Source organism: Monodon monoceros, unplaced genomic scaffold (assembly GCF_005190385.1).
Source record: "Monodon monoceros isolate NGI ecotype Baffin Bay Population unplaced genomic scaffold, NGI_Narwhal_1 Super_Scaffold_18, whole genome shotgun sequence".
NCBI classification, from domain to species: Eukaryota; Metazoa; Chordata; class Mammalia; order Artiodactyla; family Monodontidae; genus Monodon; species Monodon monoceros.
Window position 1 is genome coordinate 74031850 of NW_021703774.1, and position 24576 is coordinate 74056425.

The 24576-nt window shown below is 46.3% G+C and overlaps 5 non-coding genes across 5 annotated transcripts; 2 read left to right on the top strand and 3 right to left on the bottom strand.

The window, feature by feature from the left end:
- Window positions 1-1077: 1077 nt before the first annotated feature.
- Window positions 1078-1239, bottom strand: LOC114900157. The gene has a single exon (XR_003794774.1). It is a non-coding gene; the product is annotated as a U1 spliceosomal RNA (small nuclear RNA).
- A 7406-nt stretch (window positions 1240-8645) lies between these two features.
- On the bottom strand, window positions 8646-8718 carry TRNAV-AAC. The gene has a single exon. It is a non-coding gene; the product is annotated as a tRNA-Val (tRNA).
- Window positions 8719-11241: 2523 nt separating this feature from the next.
- On the top strand, window positions 11242-11313 carry TRNAE-UUC. The gene has a single exon. It is a non-coding gene; the product is annotated as a tRNA-Glu (tRNA).
- A 6486-nt stretch (window positions 11314-17799) lies between these two features.
- On the bottom strand, window positions 17800-17873 carry TRNAN-AUU. The gene has a single exon. It is a non-coding gene; the product is annotated as a tRNA-Asn (tRNA).
- Window positions 17874-18576: 703 nt separating this feature from the next.
- On the top strand, window positions 18577-18648 carry TRNAH-GUG. The gene has a single exon. It is a non-coding gene; the product is annotated as a tRNA-His (tRNA).
- Window positions 18649-24576: the final 5928 nt, after the last annotated feature.

Here is a 24576-nt window from a genome sequence, read left to right on the forward strand (position 1 = left end):
AAGGAACACCAAGATAGAAAACGACAGGGGAAGGAGAAGAGGAGGAAGAGGCGGAGGCCGAAACAGCTGGATAACCCTGGTCGAGAGAGGGCGCTCTTGCCCCACAAGCCTCTCTGAGACCACAGGTATCAGGACTGCCAGCTTCTTGGAAGAATCACCCTGCTTCACTCTTGTCTGAGACAAGACACTGAAGAACGCCTTGTCCTAAATGATTTCTCCTCTCAAGAACCGGCCGACAGAAGCGTCGCTCCGAAGTGGTCTATCGAGCAGGGTCCGGGCTTCTGCTGGATCATTTCCCGGGTGTCTCTTCTGGGTAAGAGTGGACCCCGCAGGATTTCCTGCTGTTCCCTGAGAGGCAGTGGGAGAGACGCCAACTTGGCCGGTTCCGTGGGCCGCGTGCGACCCAGGTCCCTCAAGCAGGAGGGACGATTCCAGGCTCCTGAGCCGGGCGCCTCAATGGGCTGTGCCAAAAGAACCAGCATAAGAACGGGTTGCCTCCTGTCGCCGCAGGTTCTCTCTCCTCCCGTTGTTAGAAAACGTTGATTCAGCTCTCTTCATAAGCACTGGAGAAGGGACTGGGTCATTACGCGTGGGTTAGGGGGTGATAGGGTACAGCTTACTGTCCCCAAGAACGCTGCTGGGGTGGAACAGGAGGAAGGAGAAGGGAAAGCCGGGTGAGAGACCAAAAGAGTTGGCTAACCCGGGGCAGGGATACAGCGCTCTGGCCCCCGGAGCCTCCTTGCGAAGGCAGGCCTCCGGCCTCCATGTTCCTGGAAGGGGTGCCGATCTGGCCCCAAAGGGACTGTGGAGCTCGAGGCCTTTGGGTGACTTCTCCCACGCTTCCGCACCACCTCCGCCATGTGGCCTTTCTCTTGCAGATGCCTGCCGGCAAGCCTGCAGACAGGAGGCCTGAAGCAAGTAGCAGGGCCCATCCATACACTTTGGTCCCGGAATAGGAAAGCCAGGAAGATGTGGGTTGGAGCCCTGGGTGTAGGGAGCCTCTCGCCCTGGGCCTGAGCCAGTAGAGTGCAGTGAGGCACCACGGAAGAGAACTCCCCTGCCATACACAGAGAGATAGCGGAGAGCGCAAATACATACCCCTACTAGCACAAATTCCGAGGTCAAGTTTCCCACATTTGGGGAAATCTCTAAAGTCAGCACTACCTGAGTGCAATGGACAAGCGTCGCGCTGGGAAAGCCACCATCATGATCATGGCATCTTTCCTGCCAGGTAACTAGGGGCACATACCCCGCAGGCACAGTGCAGCCTCCCACCCCTCCAAGGTTCACTCAGGGTCGCCACCCTCCCTTCCACCCGCCCCACGCTGTTTTTCTAAACCGCTTTCCTCAAAGGAATTCAAGCGAAGACCTCTCCTCCCACATCTCCTCCCCAATCTCCCCCCAACACACACACACACACACACACATACAGGAGAACTCACTGCACAGCTCACAACACCGACCACCTTTCAGCAGCGGCTCCAAACAGACCAACCCGCAGCCATTGCGCTGTCTCAACTGACAGTTCTCTGCCCTTGCTTAACTGAGGAGTGCGTGGAGCCGGCAAAGGCCTGGGAGGCCGGAAGGGGGCGCTGATGCCGTGCCAGTCATTGATCTGCACGTGTCGCCGCTCCAAACACCCCGAGTCTGGGTCTCTGTCTCGGAGAGACGCCTCGGGAGGATCCACCTGCACAGCGACTGACCACCCGACGCTGCTTCCTTTTCCTGGGAAGGCTAAGCCAAGGTCGTCCTGGATCACAAAGGAAGATACCTTAATGACCAAAAGTTATAAGAAAATATTCTTGACATTTTTATTCATTAGGGAAATGCACATTAGTACTATACGGAGATATCATTACACACCCTCCAGCATGGCTATATTTAAAAGAATTACTACACCAAATGCTGACAAGAATGCAGAGAAATTCCAACCATAGTTACTGGTTTGAAACCATTCTAGAGTATTATTTGTCAGTTTCTAATGAAGTTAATCTTGTTCCTACTCCATGACCCAGCAGTCGCAGTACTTCTATGAATGCACAAGTATACAAAAAGATTGGTATACAATATTCATCAAAACACCAAGAATATTCATCAAATAACAACAAATAACACCAAAATTACTTCGACAATACCAAAATTAAGAAGTGATATACACGATAATATAGTTATGTTTAATGAACATAATATTGTATTTTAAAAGCCAGATACAAAAAAATACATTCGTTCATTTGAATTTCAATAGCAGGCAATAGTAATTTCGGCAATAGACCTCAAAATAGTAATCAACTAAGAGAGAGAAGGTAGGAATTGCCTGGAAAGAGGCTCAGCGGACATTTCTGGGATGATGGCAATATTCTATAACTTGATCTGGGTAATAGTTACATTTGCTAAAATTCAAAAAACTATGTTTTAAAGATTTGTGCTTTTAACTCTATGTGAACTGTAGCTCAATGATTTACTGTTCCCATAAAAATTAGTGGATGTTGGATGGAGACAAGCTGGTGTAGCTGACGACAACTAGCTTGCATTTTACTGTAAACTCATTAAAACCTCGTTTTCGTTTAGAAAAAAACCCAACACTGATACTTGAATGATCTTTACCAGAAAACCGGTAATGACGGCACTGTTTAATTAGCGGAACGTACAGACAAGCCTCCTTGAGAGGCTGTATTTCACCCTTAGAGACATTTTCTGTTCAGAGGTGAGACAACGCCACCCGCAGGTTTGTGCACCGTGGGATTTACTCCTCCTCTGACCGCATCGCGCTGTGTGGCCGGCGGTATACTCTGCTCTCTGACCGCTTCTTAAGGGGCGTAGCTGGTGCTGGCATTAAAAGCAAACCGAGCAGAAACTAACACACCATTGTAAATCAATTATAATCCAATAAAGATGTTTAAAAAAAAAAAAAGCAAACCGAGAGACCAGTCACAGACACCATCCTACTATAGCTCGGATTTGAGCCGAGATTACTGCGGCCACCACATAGTATTAACCACCATACTGTCATGATGCGCCACAGGCAGGCTGGCAGTCACTGCACTTCCCGTAATTTTTTGAAGGTAAATATATCCACACTGCTTTTGCCGTTTTATTCTTGGACACCTACAGATGTTCGCGCTTTTCTCTCTTTCATGCTCTTCTCCGATTCTCCCTCCCCATTCTGCTACTTAATAAAAGCAATTTTTATTTCTCAGGATCTGGCCCGAGCCTCCTCACAGGCTTCCTGGGAGGTCTCGCTGTCTCATCCATGCCTCTGCTTGCTTTCGCTCCTTTTCACGTTTCCTCTTTTGACCTGATCTTTTTCCCGACGCAGCCATACCAAGCACACCTACTAAACCTGCGGGGCAGATGGTCGGGTGAAGGCGGAGCAAACGGGGAGCCGTCACGGAGCCCACCCGGCATTCAGCTTCCCTTGGGCCCCACTCGGCTCAGGCCTGGGAGCTCGTGGCCCCGGGCGTCTCCGGGGCGCTGGCATCTGCGGCGGGTGTGGAGCAAGGCGCGGCGGGGACGCTCGGCTGCCCTTCTGCCTTCGGAATCGCCCGACGCACGGCTTTCCCACGGGTTTCTCCGGTTTTCCCGGACTCTTTTGAGCAGGTACGACTGCACTGCTAAAGGCGGGTGCCTCGGCAGAGAGTGGAAGGCGTGCTTGCTCTCGCTGGGGATGAGGTGAGGGAGGAGAGAGGAAAAGTGAAGTATGGGTATCTCTGTGGTGCAACCGGTTAGCGCGTTCGGCTGTTAACTGAAAGGTTGGTGGTTCAAGCCTACTCAGGGACGCATCTTTCCGGCATCTATAATGCAGAGGATTCGGGGTCCTCCCTTTTCTATACACCTTCTCCCTCAAAGGCCGAGACAGGCTCCTCCACTACTATGTTCCTGTACCCTGTATTTTGTGCACAACGGGAGGATCTAACTAAGCCCAGATCATCATCGATCCTCCGAGAGGAGCTCAGGAGGAAAACAGGTTACTGGGAATTGAAAAATCCTCAAGAGTAGACTCATCACTACCCTGTGAATTCCTGTAATCAATGAAGTTTCTTCCATTGTTTGTATAGTATTTATTTACCCCTTTGCATATACTTTGAAATTAATTTGGTTCTATGCTTTTATTATTACATGTGATGCTGCAGTCATCATTCTTGTACACATGTCCATAGGGTAGAAAGCCAGAAGAGCAATTGCTCTATCATAGATTCTACATAGTTTTGTATATGATTCCATTTTCTTGCCTTTGTTGACTTACTAGCTATAACTCTTGTTATTTCGGCGATTGCTTCAGGCTTTAGAGCAGACATCTGTAACTTACCACAGTCTGCCTTCAAGTGAAGTCATACCAGTTCACATTTCTCCCCTGCCTGCCTTTACACTTTTGTTGCCATGCATTTTACTTTGCATATGTTATAAACCCAAGGCTTATAACCATCCAAATAATAACAATCCAAGGTTATTACTTTTCTTTAAAATGTCCCATGTTTTCACCAGCCCTGGGACTGGCTGGACCCTGGCCCCGCCCACTAGCAGGCCAACACAAGTATCGGGACACCCGGAACCCCCACAGTCAGCTGTGTCGGGAACCAGCCCCATCCACCAGCAGTCTGACACCAGCTCTGGGACTCCTGGGCCTTGCAGCCAAACCCCAGGACCCCGCTCTGCCCACCGGTGGGCCAGCACTAGCAGTAGCCCTAGCACCTGGCTTCACCCACCAGTGAGACAGCACTAGCCCCCGCCCCCCCACGGGGGTTCCACAGCCAGTTGCCTCTTGACCCGGCAGTGCCAAGTAGCGGCTGCAGATTCCAAACAAGGCAGGGCCTGACAACCAAAGAGACAGGGACCAACTAATCCTACCAGACCATGCACTGTGGTCAGCCAGGCACAACAGAAAGACCCATGCAGCCCACATACAGGGCACCCCTAGAGCATATAGATCTGGTGATGAGAAGGTAGTGGGTGGCTGGTACCCACAGGAAGTCGCCTACAAATGGTCACTTCTCCAAGACCAGGAAATGTAACCAACCTACCAGACACATAGAAATAAAAAAAGTACATTAGGCAAAATGAGGTGACAGAGGAATATGTTCCAAATGAAGAAACAAGATAAAACCCCAGAATAACTAAGTAAAGTGGAGATAGGCTGTCTACCCCAGTAAAAGTTAGATTTTAGAGATGCAGAGAGCAGAAAAAAGGCGATTCCCAGAGCCCAGGTCTGAATGCAGCTCATCACGCTTCACCACTCCCCGCCTGGGCGACACTTTGGGCTCTGAGGCCAGGCCACAAGGTAACAGGCTGGGTTCCATCCTACTCTAGCTTTAGCGCTGTGTGCAACAGAGCCAAAGTCATGCTCTCTTTCTGAACCTCACTTTCCTTATGAGTCAGGGGCAGGCATGGTTCTCAGCGGGTGATGATGAGTGGATCTGTCTACTTCCTGATCTCTGATATGGCTCTGGGGGCTCTCCAGATAAAGGCACGTTACCGGCTCCTTTTCCTCCCCGACCCACTCAATTCGTGGAGCCTGAAATTCTTCATCTTCGTGTATGGCTCGAGCCCCTGGTACAGAGTTGAATTCGTCCTCTTCTGTCACGCAAATCAAATTGTTTTGCAAGTGTGCTGGGGTGAGGGAAAGCCAAGGTTGCTTCACAGGGATGCATTTCTTGGTTTTCAGAGACATAATACGTATCAGCGTGTAGAGGAGATTTAGGCACCAGATGAGAAATTGAGGGGATTTCCAGATTTAAAGATAACCTGAAGTGGGCCTTCTCCTGTGCCCTCCTTGGAATGTCTGTGGTCTGGTCTCCAAAGTGACTCAGAGGAGAGAAAGGAGGGCTGGCTCCTAGTGCTGAGTAGGCTTCAGGTGGTAACGGAACTCCTCCTGGGTTTGGGGAGAGAAAAACGCAGCTACAAATTCTGCCACAACCCATCCCACTCGCCCCCTTTCTGGTTTTTAAACGAGAATGTAAGTTTCAGGAAAGAAAAAAGGGGGGAGAAAGGAACGCTTATTTGTTTCCGCCCGGTTTCAGAACCGGGGACCTTTCGCGTGTTAGGCGAACGTGATAACCACTACACTACGGAAACCACGCGAACACAAGCAGGCGCTTAAAAACAACATCCAAGGGCTTCCCTGGTGGCGCAGTGGTTGAGAGTCCGCCTGCCGATGCAGCAAAAGCGGGTTCGTGCCCCGGTCCGGGAGGATCCCACATGTCGCAGAGCCGCTAGGCCCATGAGCCATAGCCGCTGAGCCTGCGCGTCCAGAGCTTGTGCTCCGCAACCGGAGAGGCCACAATAGTGAGAGGCCCGCGTACCGCAAAACAAAACAAACAAACAAAATCCAAGAAATGTATTATGTCTTGCCACGACTGGCCCACCAAAAAAAAAAACGATCCTGGGAGCACCTGCGATCTCTCAGGCAAGTACACTGCAGCTCCCGAGAGGTGTTAGCTTAGGGTTCCTCACCTCCCGCGAAGCAAGGTCCCTGGGGCTCCCACAGACTACATTCAGGCTCCCACATCCAACGCAGGGTCTCCAGTTCCTCAGCCTAGCGCCGGAGATCAGGGATCCCCCCGCAGACTCCCCAGCTCCCTGAAGCCTCAGGAGCAGGGGGTTAGGTGCGTCTAGGCCTCAGGCGACCCAGCCTCACAGCAGCGTGGACACCGCCCCTCCAGTGCTGTAGACCCGCGCCTTGGTGGCCCTTTTCACGGAGCCGGCGGTCAGTACGCTCGGCTCTTGGAAATGAGCGGTGCTTCGAATCCACCCAGGACCCATAGGAGTCGCCCTCGCCTCCCTCCCTCCCTCTCCCCTCCCACTCCCCTCCCTCCCTCCCCCCTGCTCTGGTGCGCTTGACCCGCGCGCTCCTTCTTCACAAGCACTTTCGCAGCAGCACTTCTCCGGTGTCCTTTCCTGCAAAGGGGCTTCCTCAGGTTCCTGGCGCTGTGGCTTATTCTAGTCGTCTAGTTGAAGTCCAGTACTTTAATCACACTTTCACCTTCAGCAGGAACCGTAGCAAAGGCTGACGTCTCAGGTCATTTGGCTGTTGGAAAAACATCGAACATCAGCGCAGGGGAGAGCCGAATAAAACACCACCTGAAGCTCCTCTACAGCCTAAAGAGAACAGATTCCAGGTTTCTGAAGTGGCAAGAGGGGCCTCCTCACGAAGACAAAGCTTCCTCCTGTCCTTGGAGGACAGGTCCCGCAGAAGCTGGTTTTGAAGGAGATGTCAAAGGAAAGGAGCAACAGTGGCCTAACCAGTGATCTTGAGTTGAGATGTCTGTAAGTTACTCTCAAATGGTGTAGCAAATCATGTATATGGAGAGAGAGTGAGAAAGCAAGTGTGGGAAAATGTTAACTGTGAGATTAGGTACAGAATAGACAATGTTAGTGTTTCAAAATTTTTGTGTATTTAAAAGGTTTTATGTTTTTGTTTTCTTAATGAGTTTTTCGAAGTTAAGTCCCAGGTTCTCTTTGGATGAAAACTCCATATATGAGACACTAGGTTTCTGAAATAAAGGAAGAAAAGAGTGGAGTGGAGGGCAGAAGCCCTGGTGGTTCATCACATTTCCCCTCCCCCACATGGAGGGTGCCTGGCAATAGGAACCCTGAGGAAGGTCTTGCATCGCCCTTCTGGCAAACTACCTCTGTTCGGGAAGAGGAAGATTTAGCGCAATTTAGAGCTTTGCTGACATGGAATCGAATTCGGGCCCCAGCAGTGAAACGCCAAATTGTAGCTACCAGGCAACCAGACATAAAAAACCTCCATAATTTGGCTTCTCCAGTTGAAAACTGTAAGAGTAAGGTTAGAATTTTGAGAATGGCAGAGCAGAAAAGGAGGCGATTCCCAGCGGCCCGCGGCTGAAGGCAGCTGTGAAAGGCTCCCAGCCCTTGCACTGCTGCTCATCACCTTTCACCTGTCCTGTTCCGGGTGACGCTTTGGGCTCTGAGGCCAGGCCGCAAGGTAAGTGGCTGGGTTCCATCCTGGTCTACCTTTAGCGCTGTGTGCGGCAGAGCCAAGGTCATGCTCTCTTTCTGAACCTCGGTTTCCTTATGTGTCAGGTGCTGACTTGGCTCTCAGAGGCTGATGAGTGATTCCGTCTACTTCCTGATCTCTGAGCTCACTACAGGGGCTCTCCTGATAATGGCACGTGTAAGGACTCCTTTACGTGCCCCTACCAGCTGCAATTCTGGAGCCTGAAATTCGTCTACGTGTCTTTGGGTCGAGCACCCGGTGCCGAGTTGGGTCGGTCTCTTTTGTTCTGTCACACAAATCAACGTGTTCCGCAAGCTTGCTGACGTGGGGTAAGCAAGTGAGCTTCACAGGGATAAACTTCTTGTTTCCAGAGACAAAGTACGTGTCAGCGTGTAGAGGAGATTTAGTTGCCGCATGAGAAGGTGAGGGGATTTCCGAATGTAAAGATAACCTTAACACTTGGCTTTGTCCTGTGCCCTTCTTGATCTGTCTGTGGCCTTGTCTTCAAAGCGACATAGAGCAGACAAAGGAGGGATGGCTGCTAGTGCTGAGTGGCTTTCGGGCAATAAGGGAACTCCTCCTGTATTTCGGGGAGATAAAAATACAGCTGCACGCGCTACCTCAATCCATCCCACTCGCCCCGTTCTTTGGTGTTTAAACGTGAATGTTAAGTTTCAGAAAAGAAGCCGTGTGTTTCCGCCTGGTTTCGAACCAGGGACCTTTCGCGTGTTAGGCGAATGTGATAACCACTACACTACGGAAACAGCTCTATCTCAGACCCCTCATGACACATCCAAGAACTGTATCTCTTGCAACGACTGGCCACAAATATTTTCGAAAGCAAAAGACCCTGGGAGCACTGGCGTGCCCTCAGGTAAGGAGACTGCAGCTCCCGAGAGGCCCTCGTTTAGGGTTCCTCGCCTCCCCCGAAGCGAGGTCCCTGGGGCCCCCAGAGCTTCACTTGCCGATCCCGCATCCAACACACAGCTATGCACCGAGTGCAGGGGTCGCCCCCGCGGACTCTCCAGCTCTCGGAAGCCCCAGGAGCCGGGGGTTAGGTGAGCCTGAGCCCCAGGCGACCTCGCATCCCAGCAGCGTGGACACCACCCCTCCAAGGCTGCGGACCCGCGCCTCGGTGGCCCTTTTCACGGCGCAGGCGGTCAGTGCTCTGGGCTCTCGGAAATGATCGATGCTTCGAATCCACCCGGGAACCATAGGACCCGCCCTCCCTCCCTCCCCTCTCTCCCCTCCCTCCCCTCTGCTCCTTCCTCGAAAGCCCTTTCGTAGCAGCCCTTCTCCGGCGTCTCCGGGCAAACGGGCTCCCTCAGGTTCCTGCCGCTGTGGCTTATTCTAGTCGTCTAGCTGAAGTCCAGTACTTTAATCACACTTTCACGTTTAGCAGGAACCGTAGCAAAGGCTGACGTCTCAGGTCGTTTGGCTGTTGGAAAAACATCGAACGTCAACGCAGGCCGAGCCGCGCTTCCCGGCCTGTATTGACTTCGCTTGAAGACCAGGCCCAGCAGAAAGCCGCGGAGGACGCAGGCGCGGTCCACGCCGATCTCACGGCTGTTCATTCCTCCCTCATCGTACTTGACATTCTTCTTGAGCAGCAGTTTTGTTTTACCTTTTACAATGTCTGAAACGTCTTTTATTTGCCTTTTACAATTCTCCGGTTCAACAGGTCATGGAGAGCGAATTTTAACCTAGGAAGACAAAGAGGTAAAGGCGGTTTTGCCAGAAAGCCGGTGTCTGGAGGGGGTTTCGTGTTCACCTCACACACGGCCAGCAGGCCGACAACTTTCTTTTCGCTGAAAGACTTTAATGCAACGTTGTCTGTCTGTGTGTCTGTGTCTCCCTGTCTGGTTTCCTTTAAAAGTAAAGCTTTACAAGTTTGTGGAAGCTTGTGCCACTTTCTCCAGTCGTTGTTTTCCTTCTTTCTCGTTGTGGCGGTCATCGCGTTTCCTTCACACGTGAGGTTCAAGTGCTGCGACCCCGAGGAAGGCGCGGGCAGCGTGCGCACTGACCCCCAAGCCGCGGGGCTCTGCCTTGCTGCGCGTCGACTCCAAGTGCCGTCGAGGGTGCGACCGGACTGCAGCATCCTCGCCAGCGCTGGAGGGCTGAATCCCCAAAGAGGCGGACTTGAAAATAGCTTTAGAGCAGGACATTTCGTGAGGTTTTCCCCCTTTTCCCTCCCCTCCAGGTTCCAGTTTTCACCTCCCACGCGCAGCCAGAGGAACGGATTCGCCGTCTTTCGGTCGCGTCCGGCGCGCTGCCGTCCCACGTGGACAGGACGAGGGGGCGGTCGTCCTTTTCCCGACAGGGGCGGAGGGACAGCGGGCCCCCGAGGGACCACAAACACACACCCGCGCCGCTGGGGCCCACAAACCCGATCAGGCGGCCCCTGGAGCCTCCCTGCAGTCGCAAGGGAAGGCGCGGGGCTCCAGAGCCGGCGAGAGAAGCGCGCTGAGGGCACCCGGCCCCGGCCCTGGCCTCGAGGACGGGCCCGGAAGAGGGACGCAGCCCAGGAAAAAGCGCAAGGGTCGCCCAACGCCCCCATCCGAGGTTCAGGGTGAGGGAGCCGAGCGTTACACTGATTTCCCCGCCTTTATCAGGAGAATCGTTTGCCCAAGTCCAGAGTGGCAAAAGGGAGGGACTGTGTAGGCCAAAGTCCACCTGGACTGAGAAGCAAACACGAAGTCCTAACTAACTGCATGTGGGGTCTGAGGAAAACGCTGCGTGAGAGACAACTCTTGGTCGGAGCCTTAGGACCTGGAGTTGGCGTCATCTAAAGCGGGAGAACGGCAGGCGCCGCAGGTAGTGAGGGGAAGACCCGGAATCCAGGTCTGGGCGCGCAGCCTTGTTTGAAAGCGTTTTCCGTCCAGCCGTCCCCGATCCTGCATCCGCCGGGAGTCTTTTATGGTGTTGGGGATCCCGGGGTCTCATCCCGCGCGCCTCCCCTCCTGTCTCTACAGCCCCTTCCCCGGCGGCCTGCTCTCCACACGCGGTCGCCTGGCAAAGGCGCGGCTCCAGGGCACTTCTGAGGTGCGGCCCAGACGGGGCAATTCGCTCGGGACTTGCGGCCCCGGCGGGCCTCGCGGGCGCGTCCACTGTCCCGCAGAGCGCTCGGCCTTTCGCGTGGGGCTCCTCTTTTGGAGAAAGCAGGGAGGGAACGTTCTTCGGGTACAGTTCCTTGGAGGGAGGTGCAGCACTCAGAACAGGAGGGCGGGAGACAGCAGACACTCATTATAGGCTTCCTACCATCACTTACAAGTCTTTATGCGAGCAGCTCCCTGGTGGTCTAGTGGTTAGGATTCGGCGCTTTCACCGCCGCGGCCCGGGTTCGATTCCCGGTCAGGGAGATTTAGGTTTTGTTGTTTTGGTTTTTCTCCCTTCTTTGTGGCATCTCAGCACCCAGCAATCTTCACTTCCTCCTCACAAGTGTAATGTGCCCCAAGGTGCAGATGCAGTAGATCTCTGCACTGAATCCTCAAGCCAGTGAGGTGGGCCCCAGGTCCAAGGCTTCTCCCAGGCTGGGAGAGGGGAGGTGTGATGAGCATCCTGGGCAGCCCCTTGCCTCCACGCCTTCCTTCATTTCAGATACCTACAGTCTCACTTTCAGGGTCCATCTAAAGAGAACTCGGGACCTGAGTACGAATTACTCCTTAAAAAAAAAACAAAAAAAAAACACAAAACTTTGACACCTACGAAAATTTGCAAGAATAGTAACAGCATATATTCTTCAGCAAAATGTACATTTTCCCACATTTACTTTCTCAGCCTCTCTCCATGTACATAATTTGCTACACCATTTGAGAGTAACTCGCAGACATCTCAACTGAAGATCACTGGGCTGCTGTTGCTTCCTTCTTTGCCGTGTCCCTCAAAACCAGCTTTTGTGGTATCTGTCCTCTAAGGCCAGGGTAAGATTTTGTCCTGGCAAGGAGGTCCCTCTTGCCCTGTTCTCTGCGGGCTATAAGAAGCTTCAGGTGGAAATTTATTCCGCTCTTCCTGATAGTGCAGGCCAGGCACACCTTGAGCTTGTAGGAGGAACATGTCTATGCTGGTATTCCCTCGAGGACCTGCTGCCCTGTGGACTCTGCTTGGTTGCCTTGGTGGGCTGTGGAGTCTTGAGTCCACTGCCCAGTGGAACCACCTACCTTGGGAAAGACCCTTCAGGGAAGTGCAGCTGCCCCCTTGCTTCTTGCCTGGCTCTCTCTCCTGCTAGGATTTTCGTTTGTTTGTTTATAACAATTTACTTTACTCACTTCCCCTCTCTCCTCCTCCTTCCCCTCTGGTAACCATTACTCTGTTCTCTGTACCTATGTGTTTCTTTTTGTATGGCTTGTTCATTCATTTAAATTTTTAAAAAATTCCACATATGGGTAAAATCACACGGTATTTGTCTTTATTTACCTGACTTATTTCATTTAGCATAATACCCTGAAGTCCATCCATGTTGTAGCAAATGGCAAGATTTCTTTTTTTTTAAGGCTGAATAGTACTCCATTGTGTATGTATGCCACATCTTCTTTATACATTCACCTGTTGATGGACACTTGGGTTGTTTCCATATCTTGGCTATTGTAAATTATGCTTTGGTGTATGTATGGGTGTATATATCTATTCCAATGACTGGTTTTGTATTTTCTGGATAAATACCTAGAAGTGGAATAGCTGGATCATATGGCAGAGTCTTATTCTTCCTTTTTTGCAGAATTTCCATACTGTTTTCCATAGTGGCTGCACCGTTTTACATTCCTACCAACATTGTAAAGGGTTCTGACTCGATGAAAAGGTGAAGAATCTTTCTGTGGTGGGAGTATGAGGGGAGCAGGTGGAAAATTATCAAAAGTAGGGGATAATTCTCAAGAGCTTTCCAGAATTGTCTGTATCACTGCTGTCAGGTAGGTGGTGCCTTGTAATAATGGTGCTTAGTCTGTTTTTTAAAAAATAAGATAACCTCATTAAATTTAAAAAAAATAGTTTGGGAATGTCTTTTTGAGAATCTGGAGATTAGTAAGACAAGTTTCTGGAGGAACACAACATTGTTCTACTCTAAATCACCCTGGAACTGTTAAGTGACTTTCATATATTTAGATTATTTAACATTTAATTACGGAATCTATGCTTTAACAACCCAGGTAACAATGGTGCTTGGTCTTAAATGGTCCTGGCTCCAGTCTGAGGCATCCTGATTTGTGGTTCATATTCAACTGTGCCTCTCCCCAACATAGGGTAGTAACCAAGCTTCTATATCCAGGATCCCAGAGGAATCCAAGGACACGCTTGATTTTTTTCCCTTGTCCTTCCATAGACACCCTTGAGAAAAAGGATACATGAGTCTTTCACAAAAGCAGTTTCTGCCTGCTTTCCATCTGAGATACTTTCCTGTAAGAAGAACCAACCAAGGGAACAAACTTTAGTTGTCTTAAGGAAGCTTCTCTGTCTTTTATGCTTTCCTTAATCCTGAGTAAAATATCTCACTTGATGACCTGTAGGTCAGCATAAATAAACAAATACACACATATGAAAGTAAATTAAAGACAGGAAACTAGATGACACAGGTATTGGGAAGATAGAAACGCAATTGCTCCCTTAGAAAACATCATTATCTACATCAAAACAAAGAATCTAAAGTTGAAAGAAGAGAAAGTAGAGTCAACATGGTAGTCTGTGTTTCCTGGTCCTTGGCTTGGCCCTGCACTAGGTGGTGGCCCAGTGATGTGAATAATTGACACTTGGCTTCATGGCTGGTCTTCTGTCCAATTCAAACATGTAATCAAGGGCTGACTTGGAACAGATATTCACCATTTTAAAGCAGCCAAATGCCCTGAGACCTTCAGCCTTGGCTAGGGAACTGTTTAAAACATGAAGGCCTGGTTAAAGTATTAGACTTGAAATTTGATCAAATAGAACAAAGTGACAAGAGCCAGAGAGAGCTCCTATTTCTGAGAGAAAGACAAGAAAGAGGCACTGAAATTTGAGAGGAATGACCTGGCAGAGCAATGTAATGAAGAGGAAGGAAAAGGTGGGGGAGGGGAGGAGTCCCACAGTTCCTGGCTTGCAAGGAGCTGTCTCATGCCTCGGATCTGTGCACGTCCCCTAGCTCCCGCAGCTTCCAGGAGCTCCAAGGTCCAAGTGGTGAAAACTTTCAGTTGGTGTTCTGTTCTCAAATCAGGAGTCCCGACTGAGATGTGGGATTCTGAATTCAGGCTGTGAAAATCCTGGGCCCTTTCTTCCAGGGAAAGGCAATACAGCCCCAAAGCAAGAGCCTATGGAGTGCTGAGCTCTCATGGAGATATTGCTCCTGGTGTAGAATGCAGTTGAATTTTGGACATCACATGCCCTAAATTTGGACACAGCAGGCAGCACTGAATTCAGGAAGGAGTGGGGCACTACAGTGGAGAGGTTGCCTCAACGTGAAAAATGTTCACTCAAAAACTGGGTAGAATCACTTTTTTTTTTAAAATACAATGTGCTCTTTTCAGAAAGGTCATGTTTGAAATACAAGAAATATAAGAGACATCTTGCATCCTTGGACTCCAAAGGAACTCTAGAGATAGATCTAAGCTCACTGAACTAAGCAAGAGCTGGAAACAAGTTTGGAGCACACCAAGCCTGCCTTCCAAGGATACACAGTTACAAAGAACCAAATGCTGGCAACATAAGAAAACTACTTTGAGGGCAAATTTTACCTTTAATTTCCAGAGCTTAGATGAAAATATTTCTATTATGTCCACCGACACTCTACTAATTAGGGCTTTTTGTTATCTGATTTAAACGATAAGGGCAAAGAGGATGAGATAACTGCTGAAATGACAGCAAAACTCAACCATGTAGGGAATCTACCTGAAAAGATTCAAAAGGAAGCTTTGATTCCAGGTAGGTTTATGCCACCAAACCCACTTAGTTGATAGCCCAAGGGACTGGTGACCCTGAAGTCTTTGTACCATACTCTAGAATGTGCTTACAAGAACCTAGGCTTGTGTCTCTTTCATTCTCTCCTCTTTCAAACTTCTCTAGCTTTGGGAGCCTGGGGAGGCTTCAGACATTGGAGACATGACAGAGGAAGTCATGTCATGGAACACATTTTGGGGCTCATGAGAACACCTGTTAGTTAAATGATTTCAAGGCGAGACTGACAGTCAACTGCCCTCCCATAACTTGTTCCTTACCTCCCTCAGAATGAAAGCTTCTGTAAATTCCATCTACAAACTGAGAAGTGGAAACATTACTTCTCTTTGGTAGAAGTGATATGTCTTATGGATTCAGAAGCCTCCTTCCAACCAGTTTTGACTGCCATTTCTCCTCAGCCCCATGGTGAATGCAAAGGCTTCCATTTTAGCTTAACACCCAGAGCTAACTTCACAGCTGCCAGCAGTGTCACTTCAAATTTCCCTTTGTAGGAAAAGCAAATATTCAAGTGTTAGTTTTCTAAGCTTTTTTTCTACAAAATACCCTGGGATGGACAAATGTTCTTCTTTGAGTTGATGTCTATCCAGGGAACAAGCCTGTAGTAATGTCAACAATATCATAATTCTCCATTTACCCCCTGTTCCTGAGAGAGAGGGCCAGGGGCTTGAAGAAGGACATGCTGCAGGAGGGCAGGAATAAATGAAAATCTAATGAGAGGAAGTAGAAGGATGGTGAGGCAAGTGGGACAGAAAACTGAGGCCTCCAAGGCGGTTCAAGCCTTGCCTTGTTTTGTTGAAAACCTAGGTAGTACAAATGCCTGATTTAATATTTGGGTGGAGGGAGTAAGATGTGTGTTTGAGTTTGTGTGTGTGGGCACAAGAAAGTGGCATGGTAGCAGAAATCCAGTATGCTGAAGTTCCTAGTCATCTTTGTGTGGTGCCATTGTTCTATGTTTAGCATTGTTGTAGAGACACGCTTGGTTAGAATTGAGTGATAATAAATGGAGTGGTTCCATATCATCTGGAATTGGATCTTGGACCTGATTAGATGTGAAATTATTAATGACCCTGATGTCAGAGAACACTTTCAGTTCATGGCATGCAGTAGCAAAACATTTTCCCAAATCATCGTCTGCAGACACCTGTATTTAGATTCTCATAGAAAGTAAGGATTAGAGTGGTCAAAGAGTTGCTGCCATAGAACATTTTAGTGAAGATATGAGTATGATGGGTTGGTTACTTACATGTAAACTGGAGGAATTGGGGAAACAAAATGATGAGCTCAAGGTCCTAAGTTCCTAGCTCAAGATTTAGGTTAGGGACCTGAAAGATTCTATAACCATATTTAAAACAAAACAACCTTAAAACCTTGTCTAGTAGTATCACTGTAGGCCCGAGCTCTGCAAACTAAACCTAAATTGAATTTTCAACATCACAGAATCTCTTATGTTAAAGTCAGGGAATTTATTAAGAAGGACTGGTATCATTGGGATGGGGTCTTATGGATTGATTCTGATGAAGGTGGGGCTCTTGAAACCCTAAATTGCCCCGAGCCTCAGGTTACCTGAGAAGCAGCCCTTCCTCTCTTGTTTGAGTAGGTTACCTCCACTTACCTGAAGAAGCTCGAAGGTCTCCCTATAACATCTGAGTAGTTGCCTTACATGGGTCTGCTGATCCTCCTCAGGACCTACTGCTACCATGTATCAGATTTGCTTTGTATCAGACTCATTTTTTAGAAGCAATGACAGAAAATTTTCCAGCCACAATTAAGATTATAAACCACTGATCCAAGGAGTCAAGTGATCCTCAAGCACAATAAATATGAAGAAGACCACACCTAGTCACATAATAATTAAATTGCTCAAATCATTTGGGAAAAAAATCTCAAAAGCAGCCAGAGGGATAACACATGCTACATACAGAAAATAAATATAACGTCAGATTTCTCATCAGAAGCACTGCAGCAAGTGAAAAAGACAGTGGAGCAACATCTTTAAAGAACTGAGAGAAAAAAGTCAACGTGGAATTCTATGGCTCCTATCCTCAAAAAAGTCTTTCAACAATAAAGGTGAATAACGATATTTACAGACATACAATTGCTGAAAGACTTCATCACCAGCAACCCAAACCACAAGAAAGGTTAAAGCAGTCCTCCAGGAAGAAAGAAGCTCACATCAGAGGGAAATCTCCATATGCACAAAGGGATGAAGGACAACAGAAATGGTATCTGCGTGAAAAATATATAACCTTTTTCCCCTCATTATTTAAATCTCTTTAAAAACATGGTACAGTTTAAAGAAAAGTAATAACCTTGGGTTGTGGAGTTTATAACATACTCAAAGTAAAATGAATGACAACGATAGCATAAAGGCAAGCAGGGGAGAAAAGTGAAGACATCACTTGAAGGCAGGCTGTGGTAAGTTACAGATGTCTGCTCTAAAGCCTAAAGCTGCCGCTGAAATAACAAAATAAAGAGTTATAGCTAATAAGCCAACAAAGGGGAGAGAATGGAACCATTTACAAAAAACCGTGTATATCTCATAAAACAATTGTGCTTCAGGCACTCTAACCATAGGCATGTGTACAAGAATGATTACTGCAGTATTGTTCGTAATAATAAAAGCATATAAGCAAATTAATTTCAAAGTTATATGTAAAGGGCTCAATAAATACTAGTACAAACAAGGGACAAAACTTCACTGTTAAAAGGAACCCAGAGGGTAATGATGAGATGACAAAGTGACCTACCTGTTTCCTTCAGAGCTCTTCTGTGAGGATCAGCGATGATCTCGGCTTAGGTTCTCTTGTTACGGACAAGACATAGGTGAAAAGGAGGGTAATAGAGGCCTAGCTTCAAGTTTATGTGAAAGGATGTGCAAGACAGAAATAACTGCAAACCCTTTAATTACATCCTAAAAAAGCCATGAGGGGCGTCTCTGAGTGGGCTTGAACCACCAACCTTTCGATTAATAACCGAACACGCTCACCGATTGCGCCACAGAGACACCTGAACTTTACCTTCCCTCTCCCTGCTTCCCCACCTCATCCCACAGAGAGCAAGCACGCCTTCCACTTTAGGCGGAGCCACCCGCCTTTCGCAGAACAGTTGTGCTGATTCCAAAGCCTCGGAAAACCAGAGAAACTCGTGGTAAAGCCGTGCATTGGGCGATTCCGAAGGCAGAAAGGCAGCCAAGCGTCCCCGCCGCACCTTGCTCCACACCCGCCGCAGATGCCAGTGCCCCGGAGTTGCCCGGGGCCGCGACACCCCGGGCTTGAGCCGAGTGGGACTCAGGGAAGCTGAATGCCCCATGGGCTCATAACGGTTCTTTCGGTTCTTTGCTCCGCCTTCACCCGACAGTCTGAGCCACTGGCGCTGCCCTCCCTCAGCTCAGCCAAGGTAGGTGGGCCGGGAGCCGGAAGAAGGCGGTGGGGAGGGTTGGTCAAAAGAGGAAATGTAAGGAGGAGGGAATGAAGCAAGGGAGGCAAGGACAAAGCAAAGATACTTCCCAGGAGACCTGATCTGAGGCACCGGCTGGACGCAGGGGAGATGAGAAATGCATCAGAATGCGAAGGGAATAACGGAGGGAAGACGAGAGGGAAACTCACGAATACTTGCAGTTTTCAACAACAGAACAGCTAAATAATTGGAATCAATTTATATTAAAAGTAGTAACGCAAAAACTAGCCTCGCCGCCGGCTCAGTAGCGCGCCGTGATCGTATAGTGGTTAGTACTCTGCGTTGTGGCCGCAGCAACCTCGGTTCGAATCCGAGTCACGGCAGTGTTCCCCTTTTTTTCTGCGTTGTATCTGTTACCAGAACAACTCTTTAGTCACCAAACGGAGTAAAGTCAGGAGAACGGAGGTCAACCCAACAGTGCACTAGGCTGAAGCGCTCTGCACTTAAACCACGTCTCACCATTTAAGGGAAAATACCTAAAGATCAGGTTGAAGCTCTAAATGAAACTCGTGTGTGGCTTCGACGACGGAAATGGTGTAGTCATATAGGGAATTTTTGTTGTTGTTGTTGAAATGTTTCAAACAGCAGTGAGGCTTTTTTACACAAAAAGAAACAGATTTTATTATTTTTTAACATCTTTATTGGAGTATAATTGCTTTACAATGGTGTGTTAGTTTCTGCTGTGTAACAAAGTGAATCAGCTATGCATACACATATAACCCCATATCTCCTCCCTCTTGCATCTCCCTCCCACCCTCCCTATCCCACACCTTTAGGAGGACACAAACCACCAAGCTGATCTCCCTGTGCTATGTGGCTGCTTCCCTCTAGCTATCTATTTTACATTTGGTAGTGTATATATGTCCATGCCACTCTCTCCCTTCGTCCCAACTTCCCCTTCCCCCTCCCCGTGTCCTCAAGTCCATTCTCTACCTCTATGTCTTTACTCCTGTCCTGCCCCTAGGTTCTTCAAAACCTTTTTTTTTTTTAGATTCCACATATATGTGTTAGCATACGGTATTGGTTTTTCTCTTTCTGACTTACATCACTCTGTATGATAGTCTCTAGGTCTATTCACCTCACTACAAATAACTCAATTTTGTTTCTTTTTATGGCTGAGTAATATTCCATTGTATATATGTGCCACATCTTCCTCGTCTGTTCATCTGTTGAGGGACCCTTAGGTTGCTTCCATGTCCTGGCTATTGTAAATAGAGCTGCAATGAACATTGTGGTACATGACTCCTTTTGAATTACGGTTTTCTCAGTATATGCTCAGTAGTGGGATTGCTGGGTCATATGGTAGTTCTATTTTTAGATTTTTAAGGAACCTCCATACTGTTCTCCATAGTGGCTGTATCAATTTACATTCCCACCAACAGTGCAAGAGGGTTCCCTTTTCTCCACACCCTCTCCAGCATTTACTATTTGTAGATTTTTTGATGATGGCCATTTTGACCAGTGTGAGGTGATACTTCATTGTAGTTTTGATTTGCATTTCTCTGATGATTAACGATGTTGAGCATTCTTTCATGTGTTTGCTGGCAATCTACATATCTTCTTTGGAGAAGTGTCTATTTAGGTCTTCTGCCCATTTTTGGATTGGGTTGTTTGTTTTTCTGATATTGAGCTACATGAGTGGCTTGTAAATTTTGGAGATTAATCCTTTGTGGTTTGCTTCATTTGCAAATATTTTCTCCCATGCTGAGGGTTGTGTTTTCATCTTGTTTATGGTTTCCTTTGCTGTGCAAAAGCTTTTAAGTTTCATTAGTTCCCATTTATTTTTGTTTTTATTTCCATTTCTCTAGGAGGTGGGTCAAAAATGGTCTTGCTGTGATTTATGTCATGGAATGTTCTACCTATGTTTTCCTCTAAGAGTTTAAGAGTATCTGGCCTTACATTTAGGTCTTTAATCCATTTTGGTTTATTTTTTTGTATGGTGTTAGGGAGTGTTCTAATTTCATTCTTTTACATATAGCTGTCCAGTTTTCCCAGCACCACTTATTGAAGTGGCTGTTTTTTCTCCATTGTATATTCTTGCCTCCTTTATCAAAGATAAGGTGACCATATATGCGTGGGTTTATCTCTGGGCTTTCTATCCTGTTCCGCTGCTCTATATTTCTGTTTTTGTGCCAGTACCATCTGTCTTGATTACTGTAGCTTTGTAGTATAGTCTGAAGTCAGGGAGCCTGATTCCTCCAGCTCCGTTTTTCATTCTCAAGATTGCTTTGGCTATTTTGGGTCTTTTGTTTTTCTATACAAATTGTGACGTTTTTTGTTCTAGTTCTGTAAAAGATGCCATTGGTAGTTTGATAGAGATTGCACTAAATCTGTAGATTGCTTTGGGTAATATACTCATTCTCACAATATTGATTCTTCCAATACAAGAACATGGTATACCTCTCCATCTGTTTGTATCATCTTTAATTTCTTTCATCAGTGTCTTATAGTTTCCTGCATGCAGGTCTTTTGTCTCCTTAGGTGGGTTTATTCCTAGGTATTTTATTCTTTTTGTTGTGATGGTAAATGGGAGAGTTTCCCTAATTTCTCTTTCATATTTTTCATCATTAGTATATAGGAATGTAAGAGATTTCTGTGCATTAATTTTGTATCCTGCTACTTTACCAAATTCATTGATTAGCTCTAGTAGTTTTCTGGTGGCATCTTTAGGATTCTCTATGTATAGTATCATGTCATCTGCAAACAGTGACAGTTTTACTTCTTTTCTGATTTGGATTCCTTTTATTTCTTTTTCTTCTCTGATTGCTGTGGCTAAAACTTCCAAAACTATGTTGAATAATAGTGGTGAGAGTGGGCAATCTTGTCTTGTTCCTGATCTTAGTGAAAATGGTTTTAGTTTTTCACCATTGAGAACGATGTTGGCTGTGGGTTTGTCATATATGGCCTTTATTATCTTGAGGTAAGTTCCCTTTATGCATACTTTCTGGAGGGTTTTTATCATATATGGGTGTTGAATTTTGTTGAAAGCTTTTTCTACATCTATTGAGATGGTTTTTCTCCTTCAATTTGTTAATATGGTTTATCAGATTGATTGATTTGCATATATTGAAGAATCCTTGCATTCCTAGGATAAACCCCACTTGATCATGGTGTATGGTGTGTTGTTGAATTCTGTTTGCTAGTATTTTTTTGAGGATTTTTGTATCTATGTTCATCAGTGATATTGGCCTGTAGTTTTCTTTCTTTGTGACATCTTTGTCTGGTTTTGGTATCAGGGTGATGGTGGCCTCATAGAATGAGTTTGGGAGTGTTCCTCCCTCTGCTATATTTTGGAAGAGTTTGAGAAGGATAGATGTTAGCTCTTCTCTAAATGTTTGATAGAATTCACCTGTGAAGCCATCTGGTCCTGGGCTTTTGTTTTTTAGAAGATTTTTAATCACAGTTTCAATTTCAGTGCTTGTGATTGGTCTGTTTATATTTTCTATTTCTTCCTGGTTCATTCTTGGAAGGTTGTGCTTTTCTAAGAATTTGTCCATTTCTTCCAGGTTGTCCATTTTATTGGCATATAGTTGCTTGTAGTAATCTCTCATGATCCTTTGTATTTCTGCAGAGTCAGTTGTTACTTCTCCTTTTTCATTTCTAATTCTGTTGATTTGAGTCTTCTCCCTTTTTTTCTTGATGAATCTGGCTAATGGTTTATCAATTTTGTTTATCTTCTCAAAGAAGCAGCTTTTAGTTTTATTGATCTTTGCTATTGTTTCCTTCATTGTTTTTTCATTTATTTCTGAACTGATCTTTATGATTTCTTTCCTTCTGCCAACTTTGGGGGGAGCTTGTTTGTTTTCTTTGTCTAATTTCTTTAGGTGTAAGTTTAGGTTGTTTATTTGAGAAGTTCCTTGTTTCTTGAAGTAGGATTGTATTGCTATAAATTTCCCTCTTAGAACTGCTTTTGCTGCATCCCATAGGTTTTGGGTCTTCGTGCTTTCATTGTCATTTGTTTCTAGGTATTTTTTATTTCCTCTTTGATTTCTTCAGTTATCTTTGGTTATTTAGTAGTGTATTGTTTAGCCTCCATGTGTTTGTGTTTTTTACAGACTATTTCCTGTAATTGATACCTAGTCTCATAGAATTGTAGTCAGAAAATACACTTGATAAGAGTTCAATTTTCTTAAATTTACCAAGGTTTGATTTGTGACCCAAGATATGGTCCATCCTGGGGAATGTTCCATGAGCACTTGAGAAGAAAGTGTATTCTGTTGTTTTTGGATGGAATGTCCTATAAATATCAATTAAATCCATCTTGTTTAATGTATCATTTAAAGCTTGTGTTTCCTTATTTATTTTCATTTTGGATGATCTGTCCATTGGTGAAAGTGGGGTGTTAAAGTCCTCTGCTATTATTGTGTTACTGTTGATTTCCTCTTTTATGGCTGTTAGCATTTGCCTTATGTATTGAGGTGCTCCTATGCTGGGTGCATAAATATTTACAATTGTTATATCTTCTTCTTGGATTGATCCCTTGATCATTATGTAGTGTCCTTCTTTGTCTCTTGTAATAGTCTTTATTTTAAAGTGTATTTTGTCTGATATGAGAATTGCTACTGCAGTTTTCTTTTGATTTCCATTTGCATGGAATATCTTTTTCCATTCCATCACTTTCAGTCTGTATGTGTCCCTAGGTCTGAAGTGGGTCTCTTGTAGACAGCATATATATGGGTCTTGTCTTTGTATCCATTCAGCCAGTTGTCTTTTGGTTGGAACATTTAATCCATTTACATTTAAGGTGGTTATCGATATGTATGTTCCTATTACCATTTTCTTATTTGTTTTGGGTTTGTTTTTGTAGGTCGTTTCCTTCTATTGTGTTTCCTGCCTGGAGAAGTTCCTTTAACATTTGTTGTAAAGCTGGTTTTGTGGTGCTGAATTCTCTTAGCTTTTACTTGTCGGTAAAGTTTTTAATTTCTCCTTCGAATATGAATGAGATCCTTCCTGGGTAAAGTAATCTTGGTTATAGGTTTTTCCCTTTCATCACTTTAAATATCTCTCTCCACTCCCTTCTGGCTTGCAGAGTTTCTGCTGAGAGATCAGATTTTAACCTTATGGGGATTCCCTTGTATGCTATTTGTTGTTTTTCCCTTGCTGCTTTTAATATTTTTTCTTTGTATTTAATTTTTTTTTTTTTTTGCAGTACACGGCCTCTCACTGTTGTGGCCTCTCCTGTTGCAGAGCACAGGCTCCAGATGCGCAGGCTCAGCAGCCATGGCTCACGAGCCCAGCTGCTCCATGGCATGTGGGATCTTCCCGGACCGGGGCACGAACCCGTGTCCCCTGCATCGGCAGGCAGACTCTCAACCACTGCACCACCAGGGAAGCCCTGTATTTAATTTGTGATAGTTTGATTAATATGTGTCTTGGCATGTTTCTCGTTGGATTTATCCTGTATGGGACTCTCTCTGCTTCCTGGACTTGATTGACTATTTCCTTTCCCATATTAGGGAAGTTTTCAACTATAATCTCTTCAAATATTTTCTCAGTCCCTTTCTTTCTCTCTACTTCTTCTGGGACCCCTATAATTCGAAAGTTGGTGTGTTTAATGTTGTCCCAGAGGTCTCTGAGACTGTCCTCAATTCTTTTCATTCTTTTTTCTTTATTCTGCTCTACAGCAGTTTTTTCCACTATTTTATCTTCCAGGTCACTTATCCGTTCTTCTGCCTCAGTTATTCTGCTATTGATTCCTTCTAGCGAATTTTTAATTTCACTTATTGTGTTGTTCATATTGTTTGTTTGCTCTTTAGTTCTTCTAGGCCCTTGTTAAACGTTTCTTATATTTTCTCCATTCTATTTCCAAGATTTTGGATCATCTTTACTATCATTACTCTGAGTTCTTTTTCAGGTAGACTGCGTATTTCCTCTTCATTTGTTTGGTCTTGTGGGTTTTTACCTTGCTCCTTCATCTGCTGTGTATTTCTTTGTCTTCTCATTTTGCTTAAATTACCATGTTTCGGGTCTCCCTTTCACAGGCTGCGGGTTTGTAGTTCCCATTGTTTTTGGTGTCTGCCCCCAGTGGGTAAGGATGGTTCAATGGGTTGTGTAGGCTTCCTGGTGGAGGGGACTGATGCCTGTGTTCTGGTGGATCAGGCTGGATCTTGTATTTCTGGTGGGCAGGATTGTGTCTGGTGGTGTGTTTTGGGGTGTCTGTGAACGTATTATGGTTTTAGGCAGCCTCTCTGCTAATGGGTGGTGTTGTGTTCCTGTCCTGCTAGTTGTATGGCATAGGGTGTCCAGCACTG